This window comes from Cryptomeria japonica, chromosome 9 (genome assembly GCF_030272615.1).
Source record: "Cryptomeria japonica chromosome 9, Sugi_1.0, whole genome shotgun sequence".
NCBI classification, from domain to species: domain Eukaryota; kingdom Viridiplantae; phylum Streptophyta; class Pinopsida; order Cupressales; family Cupressaceae; genus Cryptomeria; species Cryptomeria japonica.
This window is the reverse complement of record NC_081413.1, coordinates 252,750,714-252,767,666: the sequence shown is the minus strand read 5'-3', so window position 1 is coordinate 252,767,666 and position 16,953 is coordinate 252,750,714.

The following is a 16,953-nucleotide window of genomic DNA, read 5'->3' as shown; positions in this document are numbered from 1 at the left end:
AAGGCACTTACTAGCGCTCCTATCCTTGTTGTACCAGACCCCACAGCTGACTTCATGGTTTGTACAGATGCTTCACTAGAGGGTTTAGGAGCAGTTCTTATGTAGGATGGTAGGGCCATAGCTTTTGAGTCTAGGAAACTTAAGACTCATGAACTTAATTATCCTACTCATGACCTTGAGCTCGCAGTAGTAGTGCATGCACTTGTGAGGTGGAGACACTTCCTTTTAGGTCATCACTTTGAGCTGCATTCAGATCATCAGAGTCTTCAGTACATTTTCACTCAGCCGCACCTTAATGCACGTCAGAGGAGATGGATGGAGCTCTTGTGCGAATATGATTTTGACATTCACTACATCAAAGGAAAGGAAAACGTAGTTGCAAATGCTTTGAGTAGGAGACATCATGAGGTTTACACCATATCTATGGGTACAGATTTGAGAGACCATATACTACAACACTTGCTAGAGGATGGATGGTATGCAGAGGTTGGTCAGGTAATACGATCTCAGGTTACTCTAGAGGGGAAATATGTGGATTATTCTTTGGAGTCTGATGGACTATTACGCCGCAGAGGGCACATTTATGTACCTTCCTCCAAGGGATTGCAAGAGTTCATTGTCACGGAGGCTCATAGAGCTCCTTATGCAGTGCATCCCAAAGTTAAAAAGTTGCATGCTGACTTGAGGCAGTTATATCATTGGCCAGGAATGCGGCAGCTCATTGCTGAGATAGTAGCTTGATGCCTCGAGTGTCAGAGAGTAAAGGCGGAGCACCACCATCTAGGTGGGTTGCTCCAGTCTCATGCTATACCAAAGTGGAAGTGGGATACTATATCTATGGATTTCATCATTGGTCTTCCTATGTCTTCTCATCGCCATGATGCTATCTTGGTGACAGTTGACAAATTGACCAAAGTGGCCCACTTTTCACCAGTCCGAACTACTTTCACAGCACCAGCAATAGCACAGGTGTTCTTGTGAGACATTGTTAGACTTCATGGCGTGCCCCACAAGATTATTTCTGACAGGGATTCCCTTTTCACTTCTTCCTTTTGGAAGGCATTACAGGCAGCTATGGGCACTAAGCTCAATTTCAGTACAACCTATCACCCAGAGACGAATGGTCAAATAGAGAGGGTTAATCAGGTGTTAGAGGATATGCTTCACATGTACGTCATGGATCATCAGACCAGATGGGAAGAGTACCTTCCCTTAGTGGAGTTTGCCTATAACAATGGGCATCACACTTCTTTGGGGATGCCACCCTATCAGGCATTATACGGCAAACCTTGCAGGACACCGTTGAGTTGGGATTGCATAGAGGACAGAGTTGCTATTGGTCCTGAGATAGTTTGGGATATGGAACAATAGGTGGATTTGATTAGGCAGGTCTCAAAGAGGCTCAGGATAGACAGAAGAAATATGTTGATGCAAAGAGGATAGATCGTAGCTACTTGGTTGGAGATAGAGTCTTCTTGAGAGTGCGACCCCATAAGAGTCCAATCCGTTGCGGAAAGGGTTCTAAGCTTGCACCTCACTTTGTAGGACCTTTTGAGATTCTTGAGAGGATAGGCCTAGTTGCCTACCATTTAGCATTGCCACCTAGCCTGTCACGCATCCACGATGTGTTTCATGTGTCAGTTTTAAGGAAATATATCTATCATGAGTCTCATATTTTAGATTGGGACGCCTTGCAGGTGGAGTCAGACGGGCAGCTAGCTTTGGAGCCCATTCGCATTTTGGCATGCCGGACACTGGCCCTTCAAGGGCGAGAGCTGGACCAGGTTAGGGTCCAGTGGGATTGTTATAATGAGGTTACGGCTTCCTGGGAGTATGCAGCACGTATGAGATTAGAGTACCCCCACCTCTTTGATGAACTCCAGGAGGAAGTTCATGTCTAGAGGGGGAGGGTGTGAGGCCCCACCTCGACTCAATTTGACATTTCAGTGGTTTTTATATTGAGACTATTACAGATACTTTATTTTGATGCATTTTGGAATTTAGAACTTATATGATTTCATGATTTGGATAACATTGCTATATATGGATGATTTATTTATATGCTTTATGAGATAGAACACTACAAGATTTTTGAATAAGATGAATTTGCGGTGATAAATGTCATTATTGAAATTGCAGGACTTTACTATGATAATAGAATTATGATGTATGTTTAAGTATGGATCAACATTATGAGAATTAGGATGAATTGCTTATCTGAAATTGCTTGGATAAAAGATGTATTTAAATTGTTAAGATGTAAATTGTATGCAAGTGATGATGTGTATTATTATTCCTGTAATTTATATTATTTGTGGATATTTGAAAGTTACTAATGTGTAAATTGAGATGCGCAGGAAGTTATCCATGTGACCATGGAAATATTATGGAGAACCAAACCTAGACCTTTGTATGTTCGTAAGCCAGGGTTTGTCTATTTGGAGAGACAATGCCCCATTTGTGTTGTATTTTATTTGTAACAGTATGTGATGCATGTGTGTTAAGTGTTATTTAACTGATTTGTGTAAAATCCACAATAGACGATTTCATGTATTAAATTGTAAAAGTGTTTTCTTGTGTCACTTGACACATGTGTGGATTTAAGTTTGAATTTTTATTTTTGTCTCTTGGTGGGAAAGTGTTTAACTATAGCTTTTTCAATTAATGTAATGTGGTGTCATAAATGCCTTGGGTAAAGAATCTTTGGGATGGTCAACATAGGTTTAACCCGAAAATAAACTTCAGAGGGGTTTAAAAAGGGTTAAATGGACACCTAGGGGTAGTTTAATAGGGTTTCCTAAAGCCCATATGGTATACCTAAGGGTTATGGGTAATTTAAGGCATGTTTCAACTCCCAAGTGACCTTTTAGACACCCTAAAAATTGACTTTTCTGAGTTGTGGGAAAATTGAAATTAGAAGGTTTGAACCTAGTTGTAAACTTTCCTTTTCCAATGAGAGTTGCCTTTCCCATTCTACCTTACCTTCCTCTTTAGTTTTTAGAAACTTGTGAGAACTCTCACAATGGGCTTCTTAAGCAAGAATTAGAAAATTTGTGGGTAATCACCCACTCTCCATTTTTGGAGACAAGAGAAATTTTGAAAAGAATAGACTAGATTTTGGAATAGAGACTTTTGGCTAAGGGTAGAAGGAGAAGAACTGTGGAATTGGGCTGCTCATCCTCAACAAAACTAACCTACCTTTGGGTGGATTAAGGTTGGTTGCATTCTTCTTAAAATGACTTCTTTTTTCTTGTGTTTGAAACTAATGTTGGTGTAAAAGATTTGCTTCCTTGCATGTTCTTTTGGGAATTTCATTTGGTATTTTGGGTTATGTATTGTATGTGTTTTTTTGGGAGTCATCGAGACCTCTTACTCTTGGGAGAGACGAGGATCTTGTGGGTGGTAGCAGTGACAACCCTTGAGTGAGAGACTCTCATTATGAGAGCGATCACAAGGGATTTTGTGTGACCCTTGCTGCATGGCTTGTTTGTGCAATGGGGGTCATAAGGAGGGAAATAAGGCATGAATGCCTTGGGGGGCATAAGGATTTAAGGGGTTGCTATACTTGATGTATATGATTTTCCATGAGGTGGCTACATGTTCTTTTTCATACTTGTAGTTCTCCTCAGGGTAATTGGTCCACTACCACCCTTAAAAAGGTCATCACCAAGGTGTGGTGTAGTGTAGCCGGGATGGGAGTGTGTTTGAATTTGTGTGCATTCTGTCCCTTTGTTTTTGCATGTTTGTTTCCTGTCTAGGGCTTGGTTCTCCGAGCTCAGGGGTGGCTACCAGTTAGCCTAGGTTGGGAGGTGAGCACTCCATGGTCATAGTTTTGATTTAAAATGCAGGATTATCGGGAGAAAAGAATAGGACAAGTGGAAGGTTGCAGGAGTTATTTGTTGCAGGAAATTATTTGCAAATGTAATTATTAGTTTTGAAAAAAAAAATTTATCCTCAATTGTTGAAATGAGAGGCTAATTGTAAAATAGAAATAAAGACATGGGATTATGTTATTTGTTGTTTAGATAAAGAAAATATCATGTTATTTTGCAGAATACTTCTTGAAATGAAATGAGCTAGATATATTCTTCTTTTTAATTGAAAAGAAATGCCTTTGAATTGCATGCAACAGTCCATGGAAATATTAAAGTCATTTTTATTTAATTCTGTGATTTCTTTTTGTATCTGCGATTTTGTCTTTTATTTTAATTATAGAAAATATGAGATTTAGTTGTTGATAGATTTTATTAAAAGTTATTATCTAATTAGCTGCTGTAGGAATTACAGAATCTGTAAATTTATTTATTTCAGAAAAAGGAAAATCACAATCTATTATAGTTTTTATTTAGAGAAAATCTAGATTTATTTAGTTGCTGGTAAAACTATTAAAATCTAAACATGTATATAGCTGAAGGTAGAAATAAAACACCTGTATAATTATTGCTTAGAAAAGTATACCCTTGCTGTAAATGAATTTGAAAATTATTAATCCATCTATTTCTTCTTCATCTAAATCAAAATACTAGGACCTATTTATTTTAATTTGTTGTCTTATAAAATATATATATTTATATAAATATATAATTTTATTAACAAGAAGATTACATGTATATCATTATATATATATATTTAAAAAAAATTGCACTATTATAAATGATCACGAAAAATAATGTATTTATGCTTGCATGTATAAAAAAAAATGCTTTGAATATTTATATATTTATATATATATACATATATATATATATATATATATATATAGATACATATATATATATATATATATAAATATACATATATATAAATATATATATATATATATATAAATATATAATTATATTTAAAAAATAAATAAAAATAATATAAAAAAAAACTATATAAAAAAAGGGTTTTTTTTTTATTATGGGAAAAAGGGCTGAAGGGCCGAAGCCACTGTGTGGACACATAGTGGATCGGTCGCAGACTCCACTATGTGTACACATAGTGGTCGGCCCCGTGGCTTCCACTGTGTGAACACACAGTGTCGACCGTGGCTTCCACTGTGTGGACACACAGTATGGGCCATTGCGGCTTCCACTGTGTGGACATACAGTGTCGGTCGTGGCTGCCACTGTGTGGACACACAGTGGTGCCACGCCTGCCACTGTGTGGACGCACAGTGGTGCGGCGGGTTCCACTAGGTGGACACACAATGGCGCCACCACCTCCCTTCCCTTTTGCCGTGAGATCCCATGGCTGTCGGGCCTTGCACAAAAAAAATAGGGATGCAAGAAAATAACAAACCCTAGCCGGGTAGGGATAGGTTAGAGAGAGGAATAAGATTTTATCAAAAAAAATAAAAGATAGAGCATTTATATAATAATAAAAGAATGTTAAAATTTGCATGGTGGTAAAGTTTAATGTAAAAAAAAAAATATTTAGGATATATATATATGTATATGTATATGTATATGTATATGTAAGTTGGATATACTTTTACAGATAGAGCCCCAATGTAAGAGAATAAGACAAATTTTAGATTTTATAATTTATTAAGTTCTATAAACTATAGTGGTCTTAATAAATATATGGGTTAGTAATGTTTTTTTTGAAAGCCATAAGGATATTTTATAGATGTTTTAAAAAAATATATATATAATAATATTTTCGAGGTCTAAACATTTAGAACTCTTATAATAAATGGGGTAAAATTAATTTTGGTTATGGGGCTATATAATTTATAGGTAGGTATTCATTATAAAAATTTATTGGCCCACTTGTCAACTTAATTTAAAGCATATTATGATTATTGACTTAGATAAACTTTTAGACATTTTAAACAAAGTACCAGGACTAATTTAATTAGTTTCCTTTAAACCGTAAACGACTTTGGAGACTTATTCTATCTTCGTCAATTATATTTTAGGGAGAGGATTTAAAATAAGCTATGAATTAAAATGGAGAAAATGATATAACATCTCTTTTAGTTTTCAGCATATGATTTAAATAATTTTTGATTACTTGAGTTAGTGGTTTAAGTTAACCCAACATAGCTAAGACAAAACATGTTAGAGTTTTTCTTCACAATCGTAAATTTAATGCTTAAGATATGATTTTAAAAAAAATAAAATTATCCTGTTCTTGCCCTAAATTTTGGGCATGACACCCAAAGGGATTCTATGGGTAGACTACTCTATCTTTAAAGTGACGTATAATTGTCATATTTGCAGATTTTTAATTATTTTGATTCTCTGAGTAGAACAGTTGACAGACTTTAGAGTGGCTTGTCAAATCCACTCACACTAGCACTATTTTTTTCATGAAGAAAAAAATCCAATTCTACTGTTAATGTATCGTCCGTGCAATAATTAAAGTTATGACCATATCGGGCATAATGGGTGGTCGAGAGAGCTGGTGAATTGAATCCCACTGTAGACCCATGAAATAATCGTGCCTTCTGCGAGGATCCTTCTGTAACAATCTCAACATAAATTATCAACCATAGTCAGACCCATTTGAATAAATATTCAACATAATATAGTTCAATAAACAATCATGGCCGGACCATAGCTTCTTTTTGTTGTATATGTCACAAAGAAATAATAGAAAATGGAATAACAGAATAATAGAAGAATTATAAATTCACATAATAAAATCTAAATCTTGATAATATGCAAAAGAAACATTTACGAGACAAAGCCGTGAGGCCCTTAATTTGTCAGGTGATGAGGAGATGGTCCCCTATTCCTAGGACTCCCCTGTTGAAACAAACGACAACAATAATCTGTATTAGAATTTACTGGAGCTGAAGGAGAGAGTCGCTACTCTCGAGACAAAGAACGAGGAATAGAACCTGAAAATCCAAAACCTGTGTGATGCCTTAAACTTCCTTTGCTGCATTACGGATGGGGTTATGAAGAATGTTGTTCTAGGCACAGTTTCTGGTCAGTGGAGGATTAAACAGAACAAGAAGAAGATGGCAAAGCAGGGCCAGATGGAGAAAGTTGTGGGCGATGAAGAGGAGAAGATGGACACCTAGGAATGCAATCTCGGGAAACCCCAGTATGATTGGAATCTCCTTAAGAAGGATTAGTTGCTTTTTGGGTTCTAGTTTTTTGTTCCTTTTTGCTTATGTTCATATTAAGGATGTTGTGATGGGTCTGCGTACCCTTTAATGTTAACTTTTATTATGATAGGACTAATAAGACTTTTAGACATATGCTCTCTACTGATGTTATTGTTAAAACATTGAGTAGTATTCTTACTGATAATGTTTATAAGTGGGATGATAATCTAGAAGCTGGAGGTTAGTTAAGATGTGCAGAAATAGCTGCAAAACTATGAAAGTTTTTTTATTATTTTTGAAGGGTGGACTCTATTTTTTGTTGGGTCTCTGGGTGGCTATTCTTTGCTTGAAGATTTTACTATGTAATTCTCTGTTGTTCTCAGTTCAGGGCCATCTTCGTGCTTATATAATAAAAAAAATTCAGGAGACAAGATAACAGTACTCTTATTGTTTAGAAAAACCAATTTCATTCTTCACAACTACATACAATGAAATGCCCCATCTTGGATCATTAAAAGTTACTAGATCTCTTCAATTGATTGACTTGAGTGTAATAGGTAAGTGGGTCCAAAGATGACATCATAGAAAGATTTTTATGTCATGAAATATCTATGTAGCATCTGTGTTCCACCTTTCACTATATTTATTGATTAATTGAAAAATAAAATGGAATAACAAAATACTAGAAGAATTATAAATTCACATAATTAAATCTTGATAATATGTAAAAGAAACATCCATGAGACAAAGCCCTTAGGTCCCTAATTTGTGGGGTAATGAAGAGATGGTCCCATGTTCCTAAGACCCCTTGTTAAAATAGACGAGAACAATAATCAGTATGAAAATTTACTGGAGCTGAAGGAGAGAGTTGCTACTCTCAAGATGAAGAACGAGGAACATAACCTACAAATCTAAAACCTATGTGATGCCTTAAACTCTCTTTGCTGCATTATGGATGGGGTTATAAAGTATGTTGTTTTGGGAATAGTTTCTTGTTAGGGGAGGATTAAAAAGAACAAGAAGAAGATGGCAAAGCAGGGCTAGATGGAGCAAGCTGCGGGCGATGATGAGGAGAAGATGGACACTTGGGAATATAATATCGGGAGACTCCAAAAGGACTGGAATCTTCTTGCGAAGGATTAACTGCTCTTTGGGTTCTGGTTTTTTGTTCCTTTTTTCTTATGTTCATATTAAGGATGTTGTGTTGTCTCTATGTACCTTTTAATGTTAACTTTTATTATCATAGGACTGATAAGACTTTTAGTAATATGCTCTTTGCTGATGTTATTGTTAAAACATTGAGTAGTATGCTTGTTGATAATTTTTATAAGTGGGATGATAAATCTAGAAGCTAGAGGATAGTTAGGATGTGCAAAAATAGCTACAAAACTATGAAATTTTTTTATTATATTTAAGGGTTGGCTATGTTTTTTGTTTGGTGATGCAGAGAGTCTTGAAGCTTGGTTCAATACACCTTCTTGAGTGACTTGTTTCTACTCAACCCTTCAACTACTCAAGTCCATCCAATGGCACTTAGTAGGGGTTATGCTACTAAGACCTCCAAGGTCTAAACCTCTTTGTCTTGCCTCCTAGGTATAGCCAATGGTTTTGGACAATCAACTCCACCTCCTGAGGTTGCCACCTCAATTACACACACTCCACTCAAGGGCTCCAACCACTCCTACAAGGATCTTAACACACAACCACTTCAGTCCCCAATGCATCTACCATGTGTCTTTGAAGTATTTTGAGGCTTTAGGATCACAAAACCCATTGCTTTAGCTTCCTAACCTTTCTAGGTCCCTACCGGGCTAAAAATAGGCCTAATTGCATTAGCCCTCCCTTGGCGGTTTTAGGGTCTTAGTTTGTAAAAGTCCCAAACAAGGCTAGAAATAAATCATGGATTTGAGTGCCCTTTTGGAAGTTATAGACAATACAGGAAAAGTGCATCTCGGTTATCCGTACAAGTGGGGTTTTCAATGATGCACTATTTTCAAGGGTTTAGGCCTCACTGGGTGACTTGGCAAGATGGGTCTAAAACTCTTCACCAGTCAAATCTCCTGCTTCAAACAATGTAGGAATCTTCAAGGGCACTCAAAGGGATTTCCATTCATGAGACACTTGGTCCTGCACCAATCCCCATGTGCTCATAAATCTCACTTTTCTTGTTGTCCTAACTCAGCTACTCCCAGCGGTGAGCCTAGGGCTTCATTGTTTCTCCTCCACAAGGACCTGCAAAACCACAAAGCCTATCCTAAAGCTATGTACAGACTTGTTGTGACATATTCACACATCGTCCCATTGCAAATGGGGACCCCTACTTTTTGCTTTCTGGGATTTTTTTTTCTAAGTCTTTTAGGGTTTTGTGTATTAGCCTTTGCATGCTTAGTGTTGCGAGAGGGATCACTAAGATAGCAGGCTTTGTTTTAGCTAAAGGTAAGTCAGTGGATGCTCTGGGTTAGGGTCATCCTTGAAAGTCTTCCTTAGGACAAAGTTTTTCTCTTGTTGCTAATTTTGCCTTGTTTAAGTTTGAGGAGGTCAAGGAAGCTTGGTGAGTGAATATCATCTTTGGAGGTCTGAGTTAGGTCAAGTTGGTGAGTGATGAAGTCTAAAATGTCATCCTAATCTTCAAATGTCTTGAAATTTGGCTAAGTCTGGACATGGTGGGGGTAGATTGATATGTTCTTGCCTCAGGAAGTGATTGAAAGCATTGAGGAATGAATATTTTGACCTAAGAGATGGATTTCGCTCCTGACCCTTCCAAAGGGTTCAAAGCAAAATTCATATTTCCTCTATTTCTGCTCTTTAACTTAACCAAGTTTGGAACTTCTAAGGCATGGTTTGGAAGACTTGGATGCATATTTTCCTTAGAGAGGATATTTGAGGCGACGAAATGATGAAAATAAACCTAGAAGGATAATTTCCCTCCTGACCCTTCCAAAGGGTCCATAGCGAAATTCATTATAAACCTCATTTTCTCCCTTGCTTAGGCTACAAACCTTGTTCCTTGGGTAGAGAGTGATGTATTTTTGCCTTCCAAAAAAGATTGGAGTTGAAGAGATGAAGAGTCAAGCCTAGAGTAGGAATTTTGCTCCTGACCCTTCCAAAGGGTCCAAAGAAAAATTCCACAAAACCACTCTTTTCTCCTAGTTTTGTGCCAAGTCAAGTGTGGGTGAGGGTGAGATAGGATTGGGTATGTCCTTAGGAATGACTTTGAGTTGCTAGTGATCAATAAATTTGAAGGAATTGAGCAAAAACTAGGATTTCGCTCCTGACCCTTCCAAAGGGTCTAGAGCGAAATTCCTAAGATCACCTATTTACCCTTCAAAACAACTCAAAATTTTGGATTTTTTTGGCCTAGAGAGGAATGGAGTAATGTTTCCTTGACCTTTGAGGTGAATTGAAGTGGAAAAATGATGAAATAAGCTGAAGAAGGTGAATTTCGCTCCCGACCCTTCTAAAGGGTCTAGAGTGAAATTCCTAAAATCCACCTTTTTATTTTGTTTTTGTGTCAAGCTAAGTGTGGATCAAGGTAGATTGAGCTTGGAAGGACCCCTAGGCATGCCTTAGAATGGATTGTGGCCACCAGTGATGGAGATTTTAGGCCAGGACAAGGATTTCGCTCCAAACCCTTCCAAAGGGTCCAGAGCAAAATCCTAGATACGTCCTCTCCTTGGCCATGATTTTTAGCGAAATTATCCTTTCTAGCCATTTTGAGGTCAAACAAAGTGTTGCAAGCATGAGAGAAGGATCCAAAGGGAGAGTCAAGGGGGAACAAAGTGAGAAGAATGGAGCTAAGAAAGAGAAAACAAGCAAGGAATTAATTTTGCTCCTGACCCTTCCAAAGGGTCCAGAGCAAAATTCTTTAAACCACCTATTTTCTCCTTGAGTGAAGCCAAAAATTTGATCCTTATGGCATGGTTGAAGGTGGATTGAGGTATTCTTTCCTTGTAAGGTGAATTGAAGTGAAGAAAAACAAGCAAGTCAGTAATTTCGCTCCTGGCCCTTCCAAAGGGTCTAGAGCAAAATTATCAATTGCACCTAATTTGCTCATGATGAAGGTCAACAGATGGATTCCCAGGGCTTGGTGGAGAGAATACTAGTGTATGCTTTCCTTGGAAGACATTTTGGAGTGGAGAAGCGATATAACTTGAGCCTAAACAAGAATTTTGCTCCTGACCCTTCCAGAGGGTCCAGAGAGAAATCCTTAAAGACTCCATCTTGCTCCAATTTTACCTCAAACTTGGTATTGGTTGAGATTAAAGGGATCCTTAGGCATGGATCTAAGCAAGTATGGTCACAAAGTGAGAAGAATTTAGGCCATGAATGCAATTTTTTCTCCTGACCCTTCCAAAGGGTCTAGAGTGAAATTCTTATAGGGCCTGCCCCTGGGGAGAATCTTGAGAAAACTTCATTTTAATGTCTTCCTGTTGATGATTTAAGGTAGGAAATGCTATGTTAGAATGAATTCATTATGTGTCCTTAATCACATTTTGGTTGGTTTTTTAGATGGAAGAAGACTAGGCTAGGGCAAGGACGATCTCTTCGAGTCCATCATCATTAAGGACGTTCCACATGCAAAAAGGGAGGACTCAAGGTGCATTGAAGCAATGGAAAACTAGGGGTGTCAAGGAGTTCAAGTTAGCCCCAAGACCTCATTCTACCACGAGATGACAAAGAAAGGCTTTGCCAGCACTTAAGGGTGAGATATGCTACTGGAGAAGGAAGACTTGACAATAAGGAAGCATGTTCAAGCAAAGGAAGTACATCATTCATCATATCAAAGACAGAAAAGAGATCAACCAAGACACAAACATCAGACAAGGTGGCATCCCAGTCACTGCTCTTCCAGTCGGATTGGTCCACCTCAACATGTCCAGATTCAATGTACCTAACTCATTGGAGGTGGCACAAAATTTTGTGTACCCATCCCTACTTCCTATGGGTCCTCTCTCTGGGAATGTAATTTTCTAATTGGCTAAGGAAGTTTGTTGTAACAAACCCTAATTAGGGTTTCTATCTTGTAATCCTAGCCATTGATTCTAAGTCAATCAAAGTCGTCTGTTTGTAAAGGGTTCTCTATATAAAGCCCTGGCTCATCATCTGTAAAGGTTAATAGAGAATATAGTTAATAATTAATAGTGAATAGTCAGAGAGTAGGAAATAGTTAGAGTAGAGTAGAAAGAGAAGGCAAAGATTGTTGCCAAGATATTGTTGCAAAAGACTTGTTAACTTCATTGAAGAAATGGTAAATTCTATGGGTCGATTCAACAATTTGCATGGTCTCTATACTTCTCAAATTTGATTTCATGTTATTAGGTGAATGAAAGAAATTTTTATGGTCAATAGTGAAATTCGTATATTCATACTACTAGCATTTTGTTGATTGCAGACTTGCCTTGCGTAGTCAACTTGAATCATTCAGCTTAAGCTTAACTTCAATTATCACTTCTTCATTGATATGCATCAACCTGACACTGTCCATTCTTGTAGCAGTAATCTAAACATCATAAATCTTTCCTCAAAAGATCGTTCTAATCTTGTGGAAATTATCCTAGGATGTTAAAGAAAGACTTACTTAGAATTTCATCAAAGGTCATTCATTGCTATTACGTTCTTAGTGTTAGAAATAGATCCCGTTCCAACCCTTATTCTTTTTCCTTTTTACAAAATCAAGGGCTGGTGAAATTCCACGTTCTAGTAATATCCAAATAAAATTAGATGTTTAGGTCATCGAAAGTAAATCCCCTTGTGATTCCAGCAAAATCACATCGTAGTGCAAAGAGATTATCCACACGTAGAGAACCTGCATATGAGAACCTTGGAGTTACTCTGATTGATCCTTCGGCGAGATCTTCAGCAGTTAGGAAACTTTGTTCAAGAGAGGATAAGGTACCTTTAGGTATTTTATTATGTGTTTGCATGTGCATAGAAAACACATCAACAAGAACCTAACCTAGCATTTTTAGTGATTTCAATCAAAGAATTCCTAGGTTAGAGCCATTTTCTTGCTCTTAAACCCTACTTCCAAGGGTTTTGCACCTAGTTGCAAAGAATTGAAGAAATCTCTGCAACCTAGGACAATCAAACATTCAAATCAACATTAATGAAGACAAATATAATGAACACTCAATAATTTCAATGAGTTTACACCATCTAGCCCATATTGGACGGTACAAGCAATGAAAACATGTGAAAAATTGTCAAAAACTAGTGGAAACAAGTTTGCTTCACAATCCAAAAACTTTCTCTTTTATTTCCAATCCTCCAACCCACACAATGAAGTGAATTTTTGATTTTGTGCTCCTATTTCAGTCAGTTCAACCAACTTTTAATGCCTATAACCAAAAATGCAACTTTTGCAAGAAATTGCAAAATGTTGCTCAACAACTTTTTACATCTTTTGGCTCCAGGATGCAATTTTCCATTCAAATGCATTTTAGGACTTTTGAAGGTCCCCAAATAGCCTATAAGACCTAAACAAAACACAATTGACCCCTAATACATGAATGCATTCATCTGGAGTACTTCACTTGTGAACTACCTAAGAATCTCACATCTCTGGCTGTCAGCATCCTGAACACACTTGACTCAAACGAAAAATTGGACAGCTCAACCATGGCTCTACTAAGTCCTAAATGGTTGGTACATTATTACATCACAAAGATAACACACAAACTTGAAAGAAAACAAAATTTCATACTTGGAGTGTTAGGTTCCTTGTACCATACTCCCCTGGGACAAAGAACTCAAGTCCCTTGAGTTAAAAGGTTTGCAACCTCCACTCCATGCTGAAGTATATCTACCTCTGATATCCACATGGCATTTGAATTAGGTAACCCTTCCCACTTTACAAGATAGTGCTTGTAGACTCCTTTCCTTGTCATCTTTACTATCTTAGTATCCAAGATACTCTGCAACTTAACATGTTGACTAGGTGTGTAAATCCTTTATCCAATCTTCATGGACTGGTGTTGGCATGTCTATCTAATTTTTGGGTGACTCTCCCTTGTATGGATATAGATCACATACATTAAAAATAGGAGATATCCCCAAAGTAGGAGGAAGTTCAACCTCATATGCATTTTGCCCATACTTGTGCACCACCTTGAGAGGCCCAATTTTCTTCATCATGAGCTTGATAGGCTGCCCTTTGGGAAGTATCTCCTTCCTAAGGTATGCCAGCACTAAGTTTCCCACTCTAAATTGTACTTTCCTCCTTGTTTTATAAGCTTTAACCTTATACTGCTTGGATTTTTGTTGTAAGGATTGCCTTACCTTATAATGCACCTCTTTAATACCTTCTACAAAATTCTCCCCTTGTGCACTCTTGGGTGCCATTGAACTGAGATCTCTAAGCTCTAATATGCCGCTAGGATGGAATCCATACTCTATCTCAAAAGGAATTTTACCTATGCTATGGTTTACTGAGTCATTATATGCATATTCTGCCTGTCCAAGTACTGATCCCAAGTCAGCCCATGTTGTTTTGTAAGACATTTTAGCAAGTTACCCAATGTCCAATTGGCTACCTCTGTCTGACCATCTGATTGAGGATGATAGGTAGATGAAAAAGATAACTTGGTGCCCAACTTTCTCCAAAGTGTCCTCCAAAAGTGGCTTGAAAAATTCACATCTCTATCACTAACAATGCTGATGGGAAGACCATGAATTTTGACTATCTCCTTGAAGAAGAGGCCTGCAATATAGGTAGCATCATTGGTTCTCTTGCAAGGTATGAAATGTGCCATTTTGCTGAACCTATCTACCACCACATACACACTATCAAATCCTCTTGGGGTCCTAGGCAAGCCTAACACAAAATCCATGCTCAAACATTCCCAAGGCCTCTGAGGTATACCAAGGGTTGGTATAGACCTACATTACTTGAGGTTCCTTTTTCTCTTTGGTAGATGGTACATTTCTCTATAAAGCTTCTCACTTCTAATTGCAACTTGGGCCAATAATAAAACCTACCAAACTGCTCCAAAGTCTTATCAATGCCAAAATGACCTCCTAGACCTCCTCGATGCTTCTCTTGGATAATATTTTGCCCCATAGAACATTGAGGTATGCAAAGAAGATGACCTTTGAACAAAAAACCCTCTTGTATCATGTATTCTGAATAAGAGACATGTGAGGTGTTAGAAAAATCAAAACAAACATTATATATCTTTGCAAAATCCTTATCATCCTTGTAGAGGTCTTTTAACTCACTCAAACCCACACTTTGCAATTGTATCTCCTACATAGTCATGACTCTCCTACTTAGTGCATCAGCTACTTTGTTGGATATCCCTTTCTTGTGTTTGATAGTGAATGTATAGGATTGTAAGTACTCAACCCACTTTAGGTGTCTTTGGTTCAACTTATCTTGCCCATTGAGGAAACTAAGGGCATGGTTGTCACTGAAGACTACAAATTATGTGGGCAGCAAGTAATGATGCCACTTTTTCAGTGCGTGAACCATTTCATACAACTCCAAGTCGTATGTGGAGTACCTCTACTTAGCTTCATTTAACTTTTCTAAGAAGAAAGCTATAGGATGTCCCTCTTGGCTTAAAACTACCCCTATCGCCCTTTGGCTTGCATCACATTCTACTATAAACAACTGATTGAAATTAGGCAATCTAAGGGTTGGCTGATCTTCTATCTTGGTTTTCAACATTTCAAACCCCTTATTGGCTTCCTCTGTCCACCTAAAGTGATACTTAATCCCTCCTTTAATGGTATTGAGAATAGGAGCACAAACATGGATAAAGTTTCTCACAAACTTCCCATAAAAAGATGTCATTCCATGAAAGCTTCTAACTTCACGTGTTCCCCTATGGATGTGCCAATTAATTATTGCTTCTACCTTACTTGGATCCATCTTTAAACATCCACGAGAAATAACAAAACCCAGGTATACAAGCTCTATTTTCAAAAACTCCCCATTTTCAAGGTTAATCTTGATTTGAGACTCCTTCAACTTCGTCAAGACCATCTTCATATGCTTGAGGTGTTCCTCTGACCTATTGAAGATCAAAATGTCATCAAGATATGCAATAAAAAATCTACCAATAAACTCAACTAAGACTTCATGTTCATGAGCCTTTGGAAGGTACTAGGTGCATTGGTGAGGCCAAATGGCATCACCAACCACTCATATAGGCCTGTATTGGCCCTAAAGGATGTCTTCCATTCATCTCTAGGTCTGATTTTAATATGATGATAACCAGAATTCAAGTCCACCTTTGTGAAGTAGCTTGCACCTCCTAGATTGTCCAATAGGTCCTCAATCCTTGGCATGGGAAACCGATACCTTATAGTAATTTTATTGATTTCTCTAGAGTCCATACACATTCTCCATTTTCCTTCCTTTTTAGGCACTAACATAGTAGGAACAACACATGGACTCAAACTCTTCTTGATAAACCCTTTGTCCAAGAGTTCTTGCACTTGTTTGGCGATCTCTTCATTTTCACTAGGTGTCATTTTATAGGCAACTTTGACTGGTAGATTGGCCCCTGGTATTAAATCTATTTGATGATTCACATCTCTCATTGGAGGCAAAGAATCAGGCATGTCATCCCCTATCACTTTTGCATATTGTTTGAGTAGATCTTGCACCTCTTGAGGTAATTCACTCATTGGATTTGTCTTAGCTTCATCTCAAGGCTTCAACACTATAGCATGGCCTTGATCACCTTCTTGCTTCAACACTTTGAGAAACTCTTTACCCCTCATTAGCATCAAACTAGAGCCTATTTTCTTATCTTCCTTTGGATTAGGTAGTGGATCCATTTGGTACTTCTTCCCATTGTTGGTGATAAGATAGTTGTTCCTTTCCCCATCATGAGTAGCTCTCATGTCATATTTCCATGGACAACCCAACACCAAATGACAAGCATCCATAGGCAATATGT